The sequence below is a fragment of the Podarcis raffonei genome, chromosome 5 (genome assembly GCF_027172205.1).
Source record: "Podarcis raffonei isolate rPodRaf1 chromosome 5, rPodRaf1.pri, whole genome shotgun sequence".
Taxonomy (NCBI): Eukaryota; Metazoa; Chordata; class Lepidosauria; order Squamata; family Lacertidae; genus Podarcis; species Podarcis raffonei.
In genome coordinates, this window is record NC_070606.1 from 86,179,770 (window position 1) to 86,198,645 (window position 18,876).

General features: G+C 40.3%; 1 protein-coding gene and 1 long non-coding RNA gene across 14 annotated transcripts in view; one reads left to right on the forward strand and one right to left on the reverse strand.

The window, feature by feature from the left end:
• Nucleotides 1-18,876, reverse strand: part of MECOM (MDS1 and EVI1 complex locus) — a 467,205-nt gene that overhangs the window by 399,878 nt on the left and 48,451 nt on the right. The gene's annotated exons all lie outside the window — the stretch shown is intronic.
• Nucleotides 2,862-18,876, forward strand: part of LOC128414747 (uncharacterized) — a 54,445-nt gene continuing 38,430 nt past the window's right edge. Inside the window, exons 1-2 of the long non-coding RNA XR_008330723.1 lie at nucleotides 2,862-2,926; nucleotides 3,536-3,624. This is a non-coding gene — a long non-coding RNA (uncharacterized LOC128414747). The remainder of the gene's footprint in view (nucleotides 2,927-3,535; nucleotides 3,625-18,876) is intronic.

An 18,876-nucleotide genomic window follows, 5' to 3' on the forward strand; every position in this document is an offset into this window, starting at 1 on the left:
ACTTGATCTGCACCTAGACTAATGTGCTGATGAGAAAGCAATTATCCTTTGATAACTGCAATGTAGTTCTCAGATAAATAGATAGAAATACACAAACACACACATTTTAAAATGTGTATTTTGAGAGAAAATACATTCAAAATATGTATTTAAATGCAAAATGTTCATACACAGCTTTAAAATTTTGCAGATTAATGTGGAAATGGGATGGAATGTACAAAAATGACCACATAAATCACATATAAACTCATCCAGCCAGCCCTTAGTGTGTGTTTTTCTTGTATATTTTTAACCCAAATAATAGATGCCTTCTTGGTTTTCTAAAATCAGTGCAGAACATTATTGCAATGCAAGTGATTATAACAGACAGACTAAGTCTTCAGGAATGGAAGAAATGTGGGAGAACTCGAGCAGCAATGGATCCTTGCAGCAGGAAGACAAGTATGTCCATAGTTTCTCCTGTGAAATATTGGCAGGCGTAGCAATATCATCCGCAGATTTATTTATAAAATTTAGGAGAGCCATGCTGTACAAACCCAGCTACCATAGATATGGTTTGTTGTCACTTTCTATCTTCCAGCTTCATGCTTCGCCTGTGTAACTGCACCTCTTCAGTGAATGGCCTTTTGTTATTCTTATCTCAGGGCCTCCACATTCCTCAAAACACATCTGTCACAGCACAGCGTGATAACCAGTTGCTAACAACTCCTGTGCATCAACTTCCCTATCTCACTGAAAGACACTGACCTCCCAGGAAGAGACAAGGCAAGCCAAGGAAATGTTCTGTGTATCAGAGTCTGCCTTATTTACCTAGTCAGCACCCTGCTATTTACAGTATTTTGTTTGCCAGCTGCAGTCACAGACCCTAATGTTGATTTTTAAAAAAAAACAAACCATAGAAGCCTTAATAGTATTGTCTTGAGAAGTTATATCTCACTACAGGAAATGGTGCTACAGACATAGCAAACAGGTTTTTGGTTGTTTCAATCATTCCCTCATTATAAAGTCCAGCCAGTTAAGAATCCTATTCATTTGCTCACCCTGTCATCTTGATCGCATTTGAATGTCTGGGGAGCAGGAGGTGCTTAGCGGGCCATGGTTTTCAAAAGTGGGGGCAGAAAAGTCTAGGCAATGTGTTGGAGACACTGAAAGTTTTCATTTTGACTCCTTAATGAGGCCGACCTTTGACCAAAGCTGATGAGTTCCATACCTGTCCTGGTGTGTTTTCTGAAAACATTTGACATGGGTTGAAGCTTTGACGGGGGTGGGGTGGGGGGGATATGACTAATGAAGTCTAGGTATAAAAATAATGGGCTGCAATTGCAAGTCATTTGCGTGAAACCAAACTCCTTAAAAAGTTGTCTCTGCTCACTTTCTGTTTTCTAAATGAGTCAATAATACGAATCAGATGGCTCCAAGGACTAGACCTCCAAATATTTCCTCTCTCAGTCTCCTTTCTATAAATTAGCTGCCATTTTGTGCAATTTTGCTTGCCTCCGGGCATGCCTTAAATTGGTCTGTAGCTACTAAATGGCTGGAGCTATTGCAAAACATGTAGGCTAATACATAATGCCTCATTTTTTGTTAAATGTAGAGTAACAGCTCTTCTTGTGAGGTCAAGAGGCCCATTTTGCTACTACTCAGAAATACACGACAATTATATGCAAAGTGGTGGTAGGAAAAATATTGAGTATATTATTTCTGCTAGAAGTTAAAGAAGATCAAAAGGTAGCACAGACTTTTCACCATCTCATTCTGCTTCCTTGGAGGGAAATTATCCCAGCCTCCATTTGCTGGGTTGACCCTTTCACATCTGCGTATCTCCTTCTGAAAGTCATACAAGGGGGGGGGACCCTAGTTAGTGATTTGAGCAAGACATTAGAGGCCCCACATACAATGAGCCACATCCTAGCCAGTTCATCGCTCCACCACTTACAGAGATTACGTGATCTTCCTTCTTATAAACCTAATGTATAAATGATTTCCTGTTGCAAAAGACAGGGAATCACTTCTCAGAAGAAATCATAGACCATTTTAGAAATGAGTTGATCCCCTACAAGCCAATGGAGAAATAACTTACTTTAGGAGGCAAAAATAGTGTGAGTTCCTGTACTGGGTTTCTTAAAACATATATGCAAAAGGATTTTTTATGATGTCAAGGAAGTCAGAGTCTTATGGTTTGTGTTTGATGTCATAGTTTTATGTATTTAGCACAAAGGCACACTTTTGTCCTTTTATCCTTCTTATAATATTAGAACCTAGGATTATTGAGTGAAATGAAAAGGTTTTCGATTTAGGCAGGCAAAAGGAAGTACCATACATATTCAAATAATGTGTATTGTATTTGATTGTGGTGATGAATCCCATAGTTTAACTCAAATTAATATGGATATGGTGAACAACCATTCTCCACCGTCTCCTGTCCCCAGGATCAATTAGAAAAATTTACTTATATTCCTATGCCCTGGATACGCTTTTTGAATGCATTTTATCTCAAAAAACACATTTTTTAAATGCATTGTGGTGTGTGTGTGTGTGTGTGTGTGTGTGTGTTTGAGCCAAGAACTCCATTGCATAATGTGGAGAAGTGTGAAATCTAAAGTGTAACTACATTCTCATCAGCACATTAGTCCAGGATGTATGGATCAGCTCAGTTTTGCACTGGAATTCACATATCTCAGAGGCCCATCTTCAAATGACCCTGAAATACGTAGCTGGAAACCAAAAAATTTTTTTCCTTCCAGTAGCACCTTAAAGACCAACTAAGTAAGTAACTAAGTACTTAGTTGGTCTTTAAGGTGCTACTGGAAGGAAAAAAAAATTTTGTTTTGACTATGGCAGACCAACATGGCTACCTATCTGTAGCTGGAAACCAGTGAGAGAGCCTTTTCAGCTATGATGTCCCAATTATGAAGTGCTCCCTTTTGTGAGTGTGAGTACTGTGCCCATTTCTGGGTACCACAGTTTAATAATGACACCAACAAAGTGGAGTGTATCCAAGGAAGAGCAACAAAAATAGTGAGGATTCTGGAGACAAAATTTTATGAGACAAGACTGAAGGAGTTGGGCATGTTTAGTAAAGAAGAGACAATATAGCAGGGCTGTCACACAGACTATGTACCAAATTTACTTTCTGTTGAGTCAGAGGGTAGGACCCAAATCAATGGGTTCAGAGGGGCTGATGTCTGTTTGGACTAGTGGGGCAGAAAGCGGGGACAAGCCCATAGCTGTCAACGTTTCCCTTTTTTAAAGGGAAATTCCCTTATTCCGAATAGGATTCCTCGCAAGAAAAGGGAAAAGTTGACAGCTATGGACAAGTCAGACCGGGGGGGGGGGCAATTGGCATGGGCCTACAGTTTTGAGGAGGATTTCTGAGTTCCCTTGATAGAGGCTAAGGGTGACCCTTTGGTAAAGATTATTGAAATGGGGCCTAGCCTACTACCAGCTTCACATGGCACTAAAGAGGGAGATCCACAGCAGATGGAGCCAAAGCCAGTGATAGGCAGAGACAAGTAATTCTAGTTTTGTCCTCCAGCTCCTGCCTGCAGAGTTCTACAATGGCAACACTGAGATTAAGGAGGAATAAGCTGACCAAGACTACCCCCCTGGACTGGAGGAAGGCAGGTAGGCGGGTACTGACTTAGGGTTGGTGAACAGAGGTTGGTGGAACCGCACCCCATTAGTCCTAAGGGAGCAGCCTCCTCTGAATGGGTTCAAATTACACACACACACACAGAGGGGGGGGTTAAATAAATATTCAGAAGAATTTCCTGGTGATATGAAGTGCTCAAGAGGGAAGTAGACTACCTCAGAAGATGGTGGGTTCTCCTTCGCTAGAGGTTTTTAATCAAAGGCTAGATGACCACCTATGCTGTAGTAATGGATTTCCTGCACTAGAAGGAGATTGGACTATATGACTTTTGTGGCTCCTTCCTGCTCTAAGATCCTCTGCATCCATTGTAGGTAACTGTGAAGAGGTGGGTTGTCTGGATTCACAAGAACATATGGACTGCTTTCCGGGAACAGAGAAAGGTGCAAAGGTCCATTTGAGTGCAAACCTAGCCAGCTAGATGTCTCTGGATGTTCAGAGCTAAAATGAGAATAGCCACTTCCCCACATGTTATAATTGTGTGGCTATTTAATTATTATATAAAAACTGGTGGTTAAAATGTAGAAAGGATAGGTGGGCTAAACCATCTTCACCTGCTCACCATAGTGTAGTGGCAAATTCAGAAGGATCCCTTCATGCTAGTTATAGTACTGCCCTTCACAGCTATGCCCCTTCTAAGATTATACAATCTTCTATGACTATACAATAATTTTATATTTATACAATAATAATAATTGGAGCTGCATTGCAATGATTGCTACTCATCTCAATGTACAGTACTGCCTTTCACCTAGATCTACTATTTTCTATATACATGCCCTGAGCAAATGATTTAAAGAGCTCCAGCATCTCCCATTGGAGTGGCTTAAGTTGTGTTTTCTGAGAAGTTCCATTGTAAGTAACAGAACGTGCACACCATTCTCTTGAAATTGAAGCACCTTGTGTTTTCAGTACTCCAAAATGCTTAGCTTTGAATCACACGGTGGCTAAAAGGCGCCCCTTTCATGCTGATTGGGTGACTCTATGATGCTGGAGACAGGAACACTGCAGAGATCCTGCTGCAGAAATAGTAATGGGTATTCAACCCCATGTGACCCCAGTCCACAACACCCCTACTCTCCACAAACTGCCTCCCCATGCCATTTCTCACCTAGGGCTACAAGACTAGATAAAGGAAAATATGAAAACTGGAGCAGCTTGGACAGGAAAAGAGTCCTGAATGTCCTAAGAACATAATGGATCAGGCCCTTCTAATCAAGCTTCCTGTTCTCACAGTCACCAACCAGATGCCCATGGGAAGCACATGTGTCTCTTCTGTGCTTTAAGCTACCCCCTGCCCTTCCCTGCTTTGAAGGTATTCAGCACAAGCTACATGCCAACACAATGGTTATGCTGCCATGCGATTAGAGCCCCGCAAGCAATGCATGACAGTCATGCCTCCATTCCCTGCCCCTTGCCTCTTCAACAGGACTTCTCAGCAAGGCCAAGTTTGCACTGAGGAGGAGGATCAGTCACTTATGCTGTTAATAAATGAGAAGAAGGGGAACAATGTAGAAGGCTGTGGCTCAACTATGTTCAAGTCAACATGCCCTCCTAAATGGAACGGCAAAAGTGTCTACAAGAAGGTGCACATTTTAATTCAATTTTGCACTGGACCAGATATGTTTGACCAGATATGTTGAATGTGACAAATTGTGTACATATGCACTTTACATTTCTGCATTTACTGTTGTTAGTATTTAAGCTTTATTGACAGTAAGTCAACAGCAATGTTGTGTAAAACTCATATAACTCCACATGGCTGGCTCAAACATTTTACTGCCTAGGTTTCAAGCAACTCAGAAATGTTGCTTTGATCATGGCCCGTCCCGTCCCCCCCTTGATTCATTTTGTTTATTTCCAGCAAATTCTGGGCATTTTTCCATAGGACACTACAAATAGCATTTTTTGCTGTTATAACCAGGGATTGCTTTCTAAAAAGAACAGTGTTAGGGCTGACCTGTGCTTCTGTCTCCTAGAGCATAGCCACACAGCCAAATCAACATATACTTGGCAAACACAGACTGAACTGCTTGTGTCGGACTGGTAATCCTGGAATTGATTTGCTATTTGCAATTCAATCCAAATTTACTATAGCACTGAAAAGTTCACTGAAGTGGGATGATTATGATAGGTATAAGGAAAGATGGGCACATGGCAAATAAATTACGGTACACAGCATCTTCAGCACAAGTAGAAAGCTCACATTTCATCAACCCATATCACCATGTGCCCACATCTCCAATACAGAAAGAGAACTTTAGCGAAGTAAGCAGGTGAACTAACCTAAAACTGGCTCAAAAACTTTGACGTATTAGTTTTAATTTTGAGTAAAAAACTAAAGATCCAACATGCTCATTTTGTAGGAGGAAAAGCACATTCCATAGTGATGTCTGTGTAATAGATGAGACTCTTGAATAAATCAGAATTATTTATGTATTTGTTCATCCAGTCATTTGTGTGGCTTTTGAAGAGTAATGGAGAGAGACCTAAAAGTCTAGGTACACATATATATGCATACATGTGCACACATACACAGATTACACAAACATTTTTTAAGAGGAGGTTTGGCTTACTCACCCTTGTTTTTCAGGCACTTTAAATGGAAAGGCTAAGAAAACTCACAATTTCCATTGCAGGTACATTTTCCATAGTTAATTAAACACTTCCCTGCCCCTATATCCCACATAAGTAATAGACTTTTCTCTTGGAAAGGACATGATTGCAAATGAGGATCAAGTCAAAGAGGGCATTCTTTGTGATTACATGTAAAAAAAAAATCCATGTTTTTCCAGTTTAAGAATAAATTATTTACCACATCCTAAGGCAAAGAGCAATATGTATATACTCAATCTTGGTGAGTTTTCCATACCTGCTTGGTCTCGGTCAGCAGAATAAACAGTGAGCAAGTGAGTAGAGAAATCACAGTTGTGAAGAGTCCCATTTAATTGAGAAATTTAAAGGTATATCCTCACAAAGGGTCACCTTCCAGTATATACCTTCATAGTAAACCAGTTACCTCATCCTGCCAAGAGGACCTTCTTTTTCATTCCATTCTCACATATTGATAAGAATTATTCAAAAGTGTCCAAAGCATGACTCATCATGTTGTATGACTTTTAAAAAATAAAAGTAATAATGAAAAGCGGCTTGACTCAAGATCATCTGATAACCCATTATCTTCTTCCTGTTTAGTCTGAGGGTGAGTTTACATAATCAGTTCCACAGAGAAATGTCACAAGGTCCTTGTAATTGTGGTTACATTCATTTGAGGTAAAACAGAAATACAGCCAAACAAACACTAGGACTACTTTTCAGTGCGACAAATTTTCAAATACTTTCCAGGGTAATGGATGCTCTTCCAGTGATGAGTGCAATGCAATATGTGCAATGCAGGAGTCTAACATGATGCACTCCAGATGTTGTCTTGGACTGCAACTCCCATCATTCCTGACCATTGGCCATATTTGCTGGAGATGAGTGGAGATGGAGCCCAACACATCTGGAAGCCACCATGATAGCTATCCCTGATCATGTCTGGTATGAAAACTCTATAAGGTAAAGGTAAAGGTACCCCTGCCCTTACGGGCCAGTCTTGACAGACTCTAGGCTTGTGCGCCCATCTCACTCAAGAGGCCGGGGGCCAGCGCTGTCCAGAGACACTTCCGGGTCACGTGGCCAGCGTGACATCGCTGCTCTGGCGAGCCAGAGCCGCACACAGAAACGCCGTTTACCTTCCTGCTAGTAAGCAGTCCCTATTTATCTACTTGCACCCGGGAGTGCTTTCGAACTGCTAGGTTGGCAGGCGCTGGGACCGAACAACGGGAGCGCACCCCGCCGCGGGGATTCGAACCGCCGACCTTTCAATCGGCAAGCCCTAGGCGCTGAGGCTTTTACCCACAGCTTAGGCCAAAATGGAGTAGAACCAAACTGTTCAGTTCTTATCCCTTAAAAAAATAGGTGGGGGACTAGAGGACACATCGAGAAGACCATCTTCAGGTGTTCCATTTAAGCTCATGATGAGAAGAAACACATGGAGCTAACCCCTCAGTGACACTACACTCACCATACCCACTCCCGAGCTAATGTGTAAACATTAATATCAGCACTAATATCTCAAGAACCACCTCTTCTCATATGAACCAACCTGGAATCTGTGCTCACCATCTGAGACCCTTCTTCGTGTGCCCTCTCCACTAGAGGTCCAGAGGGTGGCAACACAAGAATGGGCTTTTTCCGAGGTGGCTCCCCACTTGTGGAATGCTCTCCCCAGGGAGGCTCGCCTGGTACCTTCCAAGGCCTTTGGCTAATTAAACAATCTATGACCTTTTAAAGTGGTGGGGTGTTTTTGTTTGCTTTATGTTATGTATTTTTTGTGTTTTGAATTTTAAACCACTCTGTGAGCCTTGGATGAAAGGCGGTATAAAATTATTATTATTATTATTATTATTATTATTATTATTATTATTATTATTATTGAAAGCTGCCTTAGTTGTGCAGTGTTTCCAGTTATCGATGAATGTGTATTTAGCATATGCATATCTCATCTTTAAGAAAGATTTCCTAACAAGGTGACAAACACAACTATACAATCTAAGCATACAACAGGAACATATAACGTAATGACCCATACTGTTAAAATATCTAATAAGGGTTCCTGTTCTCCTGTTGGAGAAACTCTAAGGGTAGGTAAAGCAGCTCCCTTCAGACTAATGCTGATTATACCCTAGTCTGGGTGTGCATCTGATGGACACTGTGTCATTGAGAAGGTAGCTGTTCTCCTCTGAAGACGCTTTGCTAAGGTGAAATAGTATATGGTGCTACTATGAGAGATTAAGGCAAGGCGAGAGCCAGTGTGGTGTAGTGGTTAAGAGCGGTAGTCTCGTAATCTGGGGAACCGGGTTCGCGTCTCCGCTCCTCCACATGCAGCTGCTGGGTGACCTTGGGCTAGTCACACTTCTGTGAAGTCTCTCAGCCCCACTCACCTCACAGAGTGTTTGTTGTGGGGGAGGAAGGGAAAGGAGAATGTTAGCCGCTTTGAGACTCCTTAAAAGGGAGTGAAAGGCGGGATATCAAATCCAAACTCTTCTTCTTCTTTGATATGAGAGTTCTAAGCAGAACCTGGGAATTTTGAAGCCTAAAGACAAGAATTACAACCTGATCATCTGGCCGCAATGAAGAAGATCATCATAAACTCGATGGATGACTACCAGGATGTTTGGCAGAATACATTGTATTTTCAAGGATTAGAGAGTGGGGTATATGTGCCATAAACCTTTCCTTAGAAAGAAGACTAAAAGAAAAATATTTAACTGAATTATTTAAAACTGATCGCTCAGGAGTTCTTATTCATGTGAGTAGCCCTGCTAAAATTCATTCCACCAATAAGGACTCCTTCTCTGATTAAACGGTTTCAGGATCAGGCCCTTAATTACTTTTTTAAAAGTACACTACCCACCAACAGTTACCTAATTTAGCAGAATATATTAGCTCTCTGCTGTATAAATCATAATTAAAGCTGTTACCTTACCTATTATACCCTCAAGAAATGCCCCATTAAAGTTAAATAGTTTCTACAAGCAATTTTATACATTATATAAGAGAGCATGTACATGTATATACAGTGTGGTTTAGAATTAGTTTGCATGTTCTTTAAAGAACTATCTATTAAATCAAAATGGTGCAGAATTTCATTACTGTAAGATGTTTTTTAATGTCCCCAAAGCTCAGGCTGTCCCCTAGGAATGTATCTGCTAGAGGCTGCCTTCTTATAATACAATTTATTGCTTACAATCACAACTAAAGTATTTAAGCATTTGCAGAGGTTGTCATAAGTGCTTTTGTTATTTTCTGTCAAATTCAAGGCTACACTTAATACAGTTAACTGTAGTCATTTCATTTCAAAACTCAAGAATCCAATTCTCAAACATTTACAACAATATATAAATTCAGTTACTTTGGTATAGGGTATGTATGCCGCTGAGAAAACCCTATTTCAACAAAAAGGGTGCAATGTGGAGGAGGCCAAATAGAAGCTGCTTTCAAAAGTAAGCTTTATTTCTAATAAAACTAGCCTGGTTTCAAATAATATTTTCTGCTGGATTCTTCAATGGACATATCATTTCATATGTTATGTTTTAACAGATGCCAAATGCTTCCATCTCTGGGGTTCAATTTATATCTTTCCTTATACTTTGTCAAACCTTTTGTAAATGCAAAACAATGGTTCATTTGGATTACTCACAGAGGACAGAACTGCATTAAACAAATTCTCTCTCTCTCTCTCTCTCTCTCTCTCTCTCTCTCTCTCTCCACACACCCACCCACCCACCCCAGACACCCCTTTAGATTTTGTAGCAAATCTAAAGGGGAGAAATGGAAAAACTGAACATATTCTGCATTTATTGTTCTAACACTGTTAACAAGCAAACAGCAGATGCAAATGTCGCAAGTAAAAAAAAAGAAAAACATATTAAATGGGAAAATAAACTGCTTTCACTGAATGTTGATCTTGTGCATTAAAAAAGAGAGAGTAAAAGAAATAAAGCTGACAATCCAAAGTCTAGCAATGTTTATTATCACCCTTGACAATATATTATGAATTAAAACACTAAGATTGTATTGTGGCAGCAACCAAAATAATCTCCTGTTTCTCATATGTAAAAAATATTTCAAACTATTAAAAGTCACTGGCAAGTAGGCGCAAAATAGCAAACCACGTATTTACTGAACATGCCTTCTGCTACATTTACAATTAAGTTATAGTGAAGATGTCCAAAAGATTAAAAACAGTAGCAAGTGTTATTCTCAAACAATGGATAGTGGAGGCATTTTGTTTGTTTTTTTCTGAATTAAAAATGGAGACATGTTTCACATCCCAGAACACACATTACATGTCTAGAGCAGAAACACATGAAAAGTTCCATGGGGATCCTATAAAGGTGGTATTTTGGCAACACCTCTCCATTGAGTGTGATTAGCATAACCACTGACACTTCACAGGTAAAAATAGGAGCTCATTTGCAAGGATGGGCAAATCTCTCAATTTCTCTCAGTTTCTCTGTTTACCAATCTTATATTCATTTCTTCACATTTCAACTTTTTATAATAAAAAGGTTCTCATGAAAATGAAACAGCATTTTAATGTACATTTATCCCAACATACATATTTTATGTGCAATTTTCTTTCAATATCATGCATTTTTGTATGTTATTTTTATTAATATATGCATGAAATGAACACTTTACAGTAATATGTGATGTCTGTACACATTACTTCCCTTCAGAGAAGAGTGAATATTGAAGGTTGACTGTTTCAGTTCACATCTGTTTCAGAAGGTGCAAAGTTTGTCTTTAAATACAAACAGAAACTAATTTCTCCCACATCCCTACTCATTTGTAATATCCCTATCCTCACTCCAAGGATCTCTGTCTAAGGGCCTTTGCCTTTAATTCCCTGAAAGTCCTCCTCTCTCTCTGCATTCGTTATTGCAATAATGAACCATCCTGAACTTCTCTAAACTCTTTTGTCAACCATTCAAAATAAGCCTCATGTTTCTGTGAAACTGCAAATTACATATCCTACTACATAACACCTCAGTGTTCATACAGGTGTATTTACTTTTATGCACAGTTATTTATTTATTTAAAGTTTTTATATACTTCCTTCAAGGGCATAGCTCTAACAAGGTGACATACAACAATGAGAGGGGATCAATTAAGATATATTTGAATGGTCAAACCATAAAACACAGTATTGTAAGGAAGCACATAGTCTCAGGAATTAGCACCATACAAACATTGTGAAAGAAATGCAGTCTGGAACAAATGAGCTCTCAAAGGACATTCAAAGGTTTGTATTGAATGGGCCATGCATAGTTCTGCGGGAAGCGAGTTCAACAACCATGCAGCCACCACTGAAAAGGCCCTATCCCCTTGCTCTCACCAACCTAGCTGGCACTTAAGAATGACCTCTGTAGCTAATTTTAATATACAAGGCACACACAGCACAGAGCACAATCCTATACCTGTTTACTTGGAAATCAGTTATTTTATGCTCAATAGGGTTCAATCCTTATTGTAAGTATATTTAGGATTGCTGCCTTAATCAGAGATTTTCAGAGATCTCAGAATAGGAGCTAGATCCTGAATAATAACTATGTTAGCAACTCACCCTAACAAAATTGTAACAATATATCCCCAGAAAGCAACATAGAGACAAAATAGGGAAAGTTATTAACTGGGACAGTTGCCAGAAAAAAATAGATGGTCACTCACTAGATAGGGATAGTGGGAGCTTATGGATTAGATCAGTCATGCCCAATACCAAGATACAACAGATCTATGTGCTGTCATGGGAGGCACACCCAGGATGTCAGAATCCTTACATTACTGTACTGTATTAGCTTAGTCTGACCAAACTGTGGGAGGCAGTGGAAGACAGAAGTGTCTGGCATGCTCTGGTCCATGGGGTCACGAAGAGTCGGACACGACTAAACGACTAAACAACAACAACAATTAGCTTATTCCGGCAAACACACTTGTGATTCTCTCAAGTCATCCTAGCATGCCCCAGAGTGGTTGCCCTATATTGGCTGCCCTATATCGGCACAAAAATGGATTCAAAAATAGCAGCTAACATTTCCTTGTTTGATTATTAATATTTTCTTCTCTGTTTTTAATTTTTAAACAGCTGTATAGCTACATAAACAGGAGTATTTCCTGGCATCCTCTACACATCAAACCAAATATATTTTCCAATATTAAACTTCTACATTCCACTCCATCATTATGGCTCTGAATAAGCTGCAAGTTCACAGAACTGGTCGTTTTTATAGCAATGTGTGATCTTTTTTTATATATATATAGCACGCTTTATTAATACAAAGCCACCCTCTTCTAAAACATTAGCACATTACATGTTCAAGTACAGTATATCGAATTGCAGGTGCTTTAAAGCTGCCAAGACAAATGGAAGGTTTTCTGCCAGCTTCTTTTTTTTCATTCCCCCCAGGAGGGATTAAATTTCTTACTAAACTTGTGGCCATGAACATAAAATATAATAATAATTGGTTGACATTCCTATCATGGCTTTTTGTCCTAGACCTTATGCCAGTGAAATAAGGAGGTAAAAGACTTTTCAAATGTGCACTACTACAGGAAAAAAAGAAGTTGGTTGATTACTGATACACTTTTAAAAGAATGATAGATTCCAAAGCAGACTGATCAACTTAACTTGAAGTAAGAGAAAGGAAGAAAGAGAAAGGTCTCTACAACCAATCAAACTGAAATGCCAGAGCAGAGGGCAAAGGGGTATGGAAACTGAGAAGATAGACTTCCAAGTCCTTTCCTGAAAGTGCTTGGATTTTGAGGAGAGTCCAACCTCGGCTGACAAAAGTGTCTTTGTATTGCGACACTGGGGAGAATGAAGGAGAGCTCAGGAAACCCAATGAAAACAGGCCAGGCCTTGTACATTAGACCCCATGGAGAATTTTGAATCATAGGAGCTGCAGACAAGCACAGTGTATGTAATGCCAAATTAAAGACCACCAAATATGGGCAGCATCAGAGCAACTGAGGGTCAGATGTGCTCGCCACGTTCAGGAGAGAGCTTTGTGTTGCTACTCAAATCACCTTTCTTGTCTACAACTTGAGCTTATAAAATGCTTTTGGGGAGGGGCAGGGGAGGGGGGGAGCAAGAGCCAAGGGGCCTTCATTTTATAGCATTTACTGGCTTCACAGTTTGAGGATCTTTTTCTTAGTTAAAAGAAATGATTCTTTAAAAGGACTTCTTCCTCTTTGTTGCTATTCAGACACGACAGGTCTTTGAAACTGAAGCTGGAGATCTGGTCAATCTGATGTATAGATAAAGTAATCTAAGCAAGTGTGTGCAGTCACTTATAAACTGCGCTGGCAGGAAAAGAAGGCTTCTCTTTGTATAATTATGTCTTAGATGAGTAGTTTCATTATTTAATTATTGACTGAAAAATATGGTTAGTATTATTTGCTCAGTATATTAAAAAAAACAAAAAACTATTCAATATTCAAAACTTGAAAAAAAAAACTGTGGTCTCATAATCTGTTATACTAATAAAAAGAGAGTACCGGTGTATACTAAAATATAGCCAAGAGTTGTCAAGTAAGAGTGTTACCCTTGAGGATTTGACCACTCTCTGTTCCAACATTTCTTTCTGCTGTTGGCAAATTAAAATCCCTCATCATTTGTCTTAATGCAGAGATGGAGAGCCTGTAGTCTCACAGATGTTGTTGGAATACCACTCCCATAGGCTTCAGCCAAGCATGCCCAACAGTCAAGGTTGATAGGAGAATTTGGGGGACCTCAGCATCTCATTCTATGCTGATCAGTATTAAAGCTCATTAAATTTTCAAAAGTTGACTGTGATACTCTTTTCTTATTTTCAAATGTTGAGATTTATTCATTATATATACATCTAGATGTTTTATGGGACTTCCAGTGGTTTCTCATCCAAACTACTGATCAGGTCTATACCTGCCTAACATAAGAATGTAACAGCCCTAATGGGTTAAACTAGTAGTTTTCAACCAGTGTGTCGTGGCACCCTAGGGTGCCTTGAATGATGCTCAGGGGTGCCGCAGGCAACCCTGGCCTCTGTCCTTCCTTCCTTCCTTCCTTCCTTCCTTCCTTCCTTCCTTCCTTCCTTCCCTCCCTCCCTCCCTTTGATGCCCTCTCGTGTCTCTGCCTCCCAAAGGCCTGCACAGCTGTTTGTTGCAGCAGCCCTGGCTACAAGCTCCGCAGGCAAATGGTGCCTCTGGGGCTGGCTGGCCAAGGGGTGCTTCCCAGGCCCCTGTGGGGCAGTGTGAGGAGGCACCTCTCTTTGGGGTGTGGGGGGGCAGCTCAGAGACCAGGCGTGGCAGCTGCACCTGCCTAGAGGACTCCCAAAGATAAGGGAGAGAATATGAGGCTGAGGGCTCACTCCACAAGGGAGGGTTTTTGAAAAAGTAGACAGGCTGCCAGCTCTACAGGCAAGGGGTGACATAACTGGGCTTCTGAGCCCACAGGGGTGCCGTAGAACAAAGGTAGTTGGTCAAGGGAGCCGTGGACCCAAAAAGGTTGAAAACCTCTGGGTTAGACCAAAGGGCCATCTAGTTCTGCATGCTGTTCTCATGGTAGTCAACCAGATTTCTATAGGAAGCCGGTAAGCAGAATCCGGGCGCAACAGTACTCTTGCTGCTGCTGATATGCAGCAATTCACATTTAGAAATTTGTCTAATCCTCTTTTAAAGCCATCCAGGTTGGTAGCCATCCTTATATTTTGTGGGAGCAAAATTGTCCATAGTGTAACCTTGCATTATATGCCCTCTCCATTTGTGCATGTGCTTCTTTCATTTGCAGATCATTTTCTGAGCCCGTTCATTTTCATGTTTAATATCTGTCACTTCATCCCTCATTGCACCATTTCACTCAAGCCAACATCAAAAAATGAATACTCTCATGATAGTAACAGTGATGGCCACCCATACCCATTATGTATCATAAACAAAAGTTAGCTTTGCGCATTAGTGCTAAGCACTCAAGAGACTGCAACCTTAAGAGAGAAACTTATGTGTGAAAATACCATTGCAAATGATCAAGATACCAACAAGGATTTCATAAAGTTGCCTGTCAGAGAAGCTTATCTGCTATTCCTGATTTCTTCACTGATAACCCTACCCCACACCTACAGCGGTACTGTACATTCGACCACCTCATTCTGCTAGTTTATAGTCCAGACTTATCTGTATGCCTCTCTTTTTAGTTTGTATGGCTTTTTGGCTCATTTATCTTATTTTTTATTTATGCATACAGTCTGAATCTCTTAGCATACACCCATACTTCACCTATAATGCCACATTAATTCTTTGCATTCTTTGCAAAACAGTTCTAAACATTGTTAAACTAAATAATATGTTACATCCTTTGAGTAATTCAGGAAAATACTATATAAGATGATAGATATGAGAGAGAGAGAGAGAGAGAGAGAGAGAGAGAGAGAGAGATGATAGATATAGATAGATAGATAGATAGATAGATAGATAGATAGATAGATGATAGATGAATACTAAGAATTCATTCATTGTTACATTTATATCCCATCTTTTCCCCAAGGAGCTCAAGGTAACATACACTATTCTCCCTCTTTCCATTTTATCCCCACAACAATCCAGTGCTGAGAGGTGGACACTGACTTAAGATCACCCAGTAAGTTTCATGACCAAGTGGGGATTTGAGGCCTCCTAAGTTCTAGTCCAGCACTCTAAGCACTGCACCACATTGGAATTGGAATTTCTTTTGCTCTTGAAAAATGTGTGTGGAGCCAAGAAAATGGCCCAGATGAGGAGACTATGGACTCTGCTATTCCTTGTAGTATTGTAGTTTGGAATAGAGCAAGTTTTAAGGATAGATGCATTTTGGTTCTAGTACTGTCTCAAGAAGTGCAAATTAGGTTGGTCTATAATAAAATGTGAACTGAACCAAATTTCTCCCCATCCCTAGGCACCACAGCCAAAAGGGCCCTGTCACTGGTAGCTACACACCTAACTTATCCAGGTGGAAGCACCCACAGCAACCTCTCTTATGACTGCATGGTAGAAATTGGTTCTTCAGATATTATTGGTGATATCCAATGAAGTGCTTCTGCTTGGAACTTCTCTCTCTCCTCTTCCTAAGCACTCACCATACCCTTCCCCAATCTGCTCCAGGGGGTTAGGAGAACCCTAGAACAAATTTAGAGGATGCATGGTGGGCTCATAGGGAGTTGAGAGGGAAGGGAAGCTCAGTTGCACAGCTAAAAGTCTTTGTGCTACTGGAAGCATTTCATTGGACACTGCCCCTTGTTTGCAAGCCACTTTAGGGCTCTTCTGCCTCAGGATTGGTCTTTGAGGGAAGCATGTGGTTGTACGTGTCGTTAGCCCTGGGTATCTAGTAGCTGATCTTTAATTTACAATCTTAAATTGTAAATATAGCAAAGATTTTTCACTATTACGTTCCTCACATTAAGTTTAAAAAATGTTCATTGGTACCAAATGTACACTGGGGCTAATGGTGCTAACAATGCTTTACATCGGTTATAGAATTGGCCCCTTGAAAACTCAAAAGCTCATATTCAAGAAAATATTTCACACTCATTGCTGGCATGTCACTGACACACACTCACACACAAGCACAGTCTTTCAATGCCCAGAAGGCCATCTCCAATTTCAAACATTAGCAAGCATAAATTGCCCCAACTTCATGATTAACATGTCATATCCGTATAAAGGGGGGAAGCAAGCTGGACTAGGTAATATACTGTTGCTCCACAGGCCCACTGCAGCAAAGAGTCCCACAGCATTTCCATCATAAACCACATTTTTCAAGGGTTTACTACTTGGATGTATTTAAATCCCATTGGGTTCAAAGGGAGCACATTAAGTTCTTAGATTGGAAATGCAAAGGGCTTTTGTTTTTTTCTTTGCCCAATTGCCTTTAATCAGTTTGGCTACTTTGCACAAAACCCATAAAGTTCTCACGATACCAGGCGATTATGTACACACACACACACACACACACACACACACACACCTCTCATACATGTATATATATATCTGCAGAACAATAATGGCCAAATTTTGTGGAAGAGAGTGAAAACAAAAGCTATAGCTAGAAAAAAAAGCCACTTTTTCTCTTTGAATAATGAACATAAAATTCCATTTATTTAGCATAACGGCAAAGATCTTTCAGATAGAAAAATGGCCGCACTCGCTGCTAAGTCAAATTGTACCTTAAGTTAAAACAATCAGTTCTACCATTCCGAGAATCGTGATGCGAGATGGGATTGTTGTAAAGGTCAACACCTCACACTGTGGAAAATAGCCTACATGTCTTAGATTAACGAGCTCTTTTCTTCCACATGTTTAGGGTGCCTCCTTATGCACCCCCCCCCAAAAAAAAGAGGACATAGTTTTGCGCGCGCACACATATGCAAACTAAGAAATAATTACAGCAAGTTAAATAGAAATGCCATACATCTCATGATAGTAAGGGAAACTGTGACCAGGTGACCTATGTGACTGCTAAGTCTGCCATCTAGGTGCTAATTGCTCCTCCTCCTCTTCCTTCTTATGGTTCTTGTATCTTTAATCTGAACTTACATCACACTTGGACCCAGTGGCCCTTCAAGAAGAGAACTCCTTCAAAATAGACTGTCCTCGGTAAATCAGAAGACATGGTCAACTGACATACATCCCAGTCATCCCATATATGAATTTACATGGACTATCACTGTTGGGCAATTACAGATAGAGAAGAAAGAGGGGGCTAGCAACAACCCAAAGAAAAGGAATATAAGAGGCAAAACTTTAGAAAGATGCTCATGGCTGCAATTCTGTGAACTCTTACCTGGAAGCAATCTCCACTAACCACAGCAGGATTTCTGAATTGTGTTGCAACATACTTGGGTGTGAACTCCATCAAACTCCATTGGAACTCAATTCAATGTAAGCATGCATAGGATTGCACTGTGCAAATTAGCCATGCATTATTGTTTGCAGATTTAGAAGCTTCAGTTGCTGCTGGAATTCTAATTGACACGGCCCTTTTGGCTCACGTTATGCCAATTCACTTCTAAGTCCAGTTTTAAGTGCTGGCCCTTACCTTTAAAGCCTTTAATGGTTTGGGACTCAAATGCCTGAAGGAGTGCCAACTCCCATATCAACCTGACTCCTTTTTAAGATCATCTGCCAAAGCCCTTCTCCATATACTTCTTTCAACTGAGATGTGCCAGACATCAACTAGGAAGAGGGCTGCTTTTGGAAACATGTCCCTGCTATGAAATGCCCTCCCCAAAGAGGTTTGCCTGGCACCAACATTGCTATTATTTAGGCACCAGGCAAAAACATCTACATCTACCTGAGCATTTTAATTAATGCATTACCAATTAAGTCTGTTTTTAAGGTTCCGCTTGCTGCTTTCATCCTCTATTTTCTGTCATTTTATTGTATGTTTTCCTTTTATGATTTCACACCTCCCAGGATTCTAATATGTTGAAGGGCAGTGCATACATATGTTCAATAAATAAACAATTTCCAGAATGAGTTACTTTACACCAAGGATGGGGAACCTTTTTCATGCTAAGGGACTTGCCCACTTGTGTGGAACCTTAGTGGGGGCCACATGTCAGTGACTGATGGGGCTGGAAGCAAAAATGGGTAGGGTCAGATAAATGGAA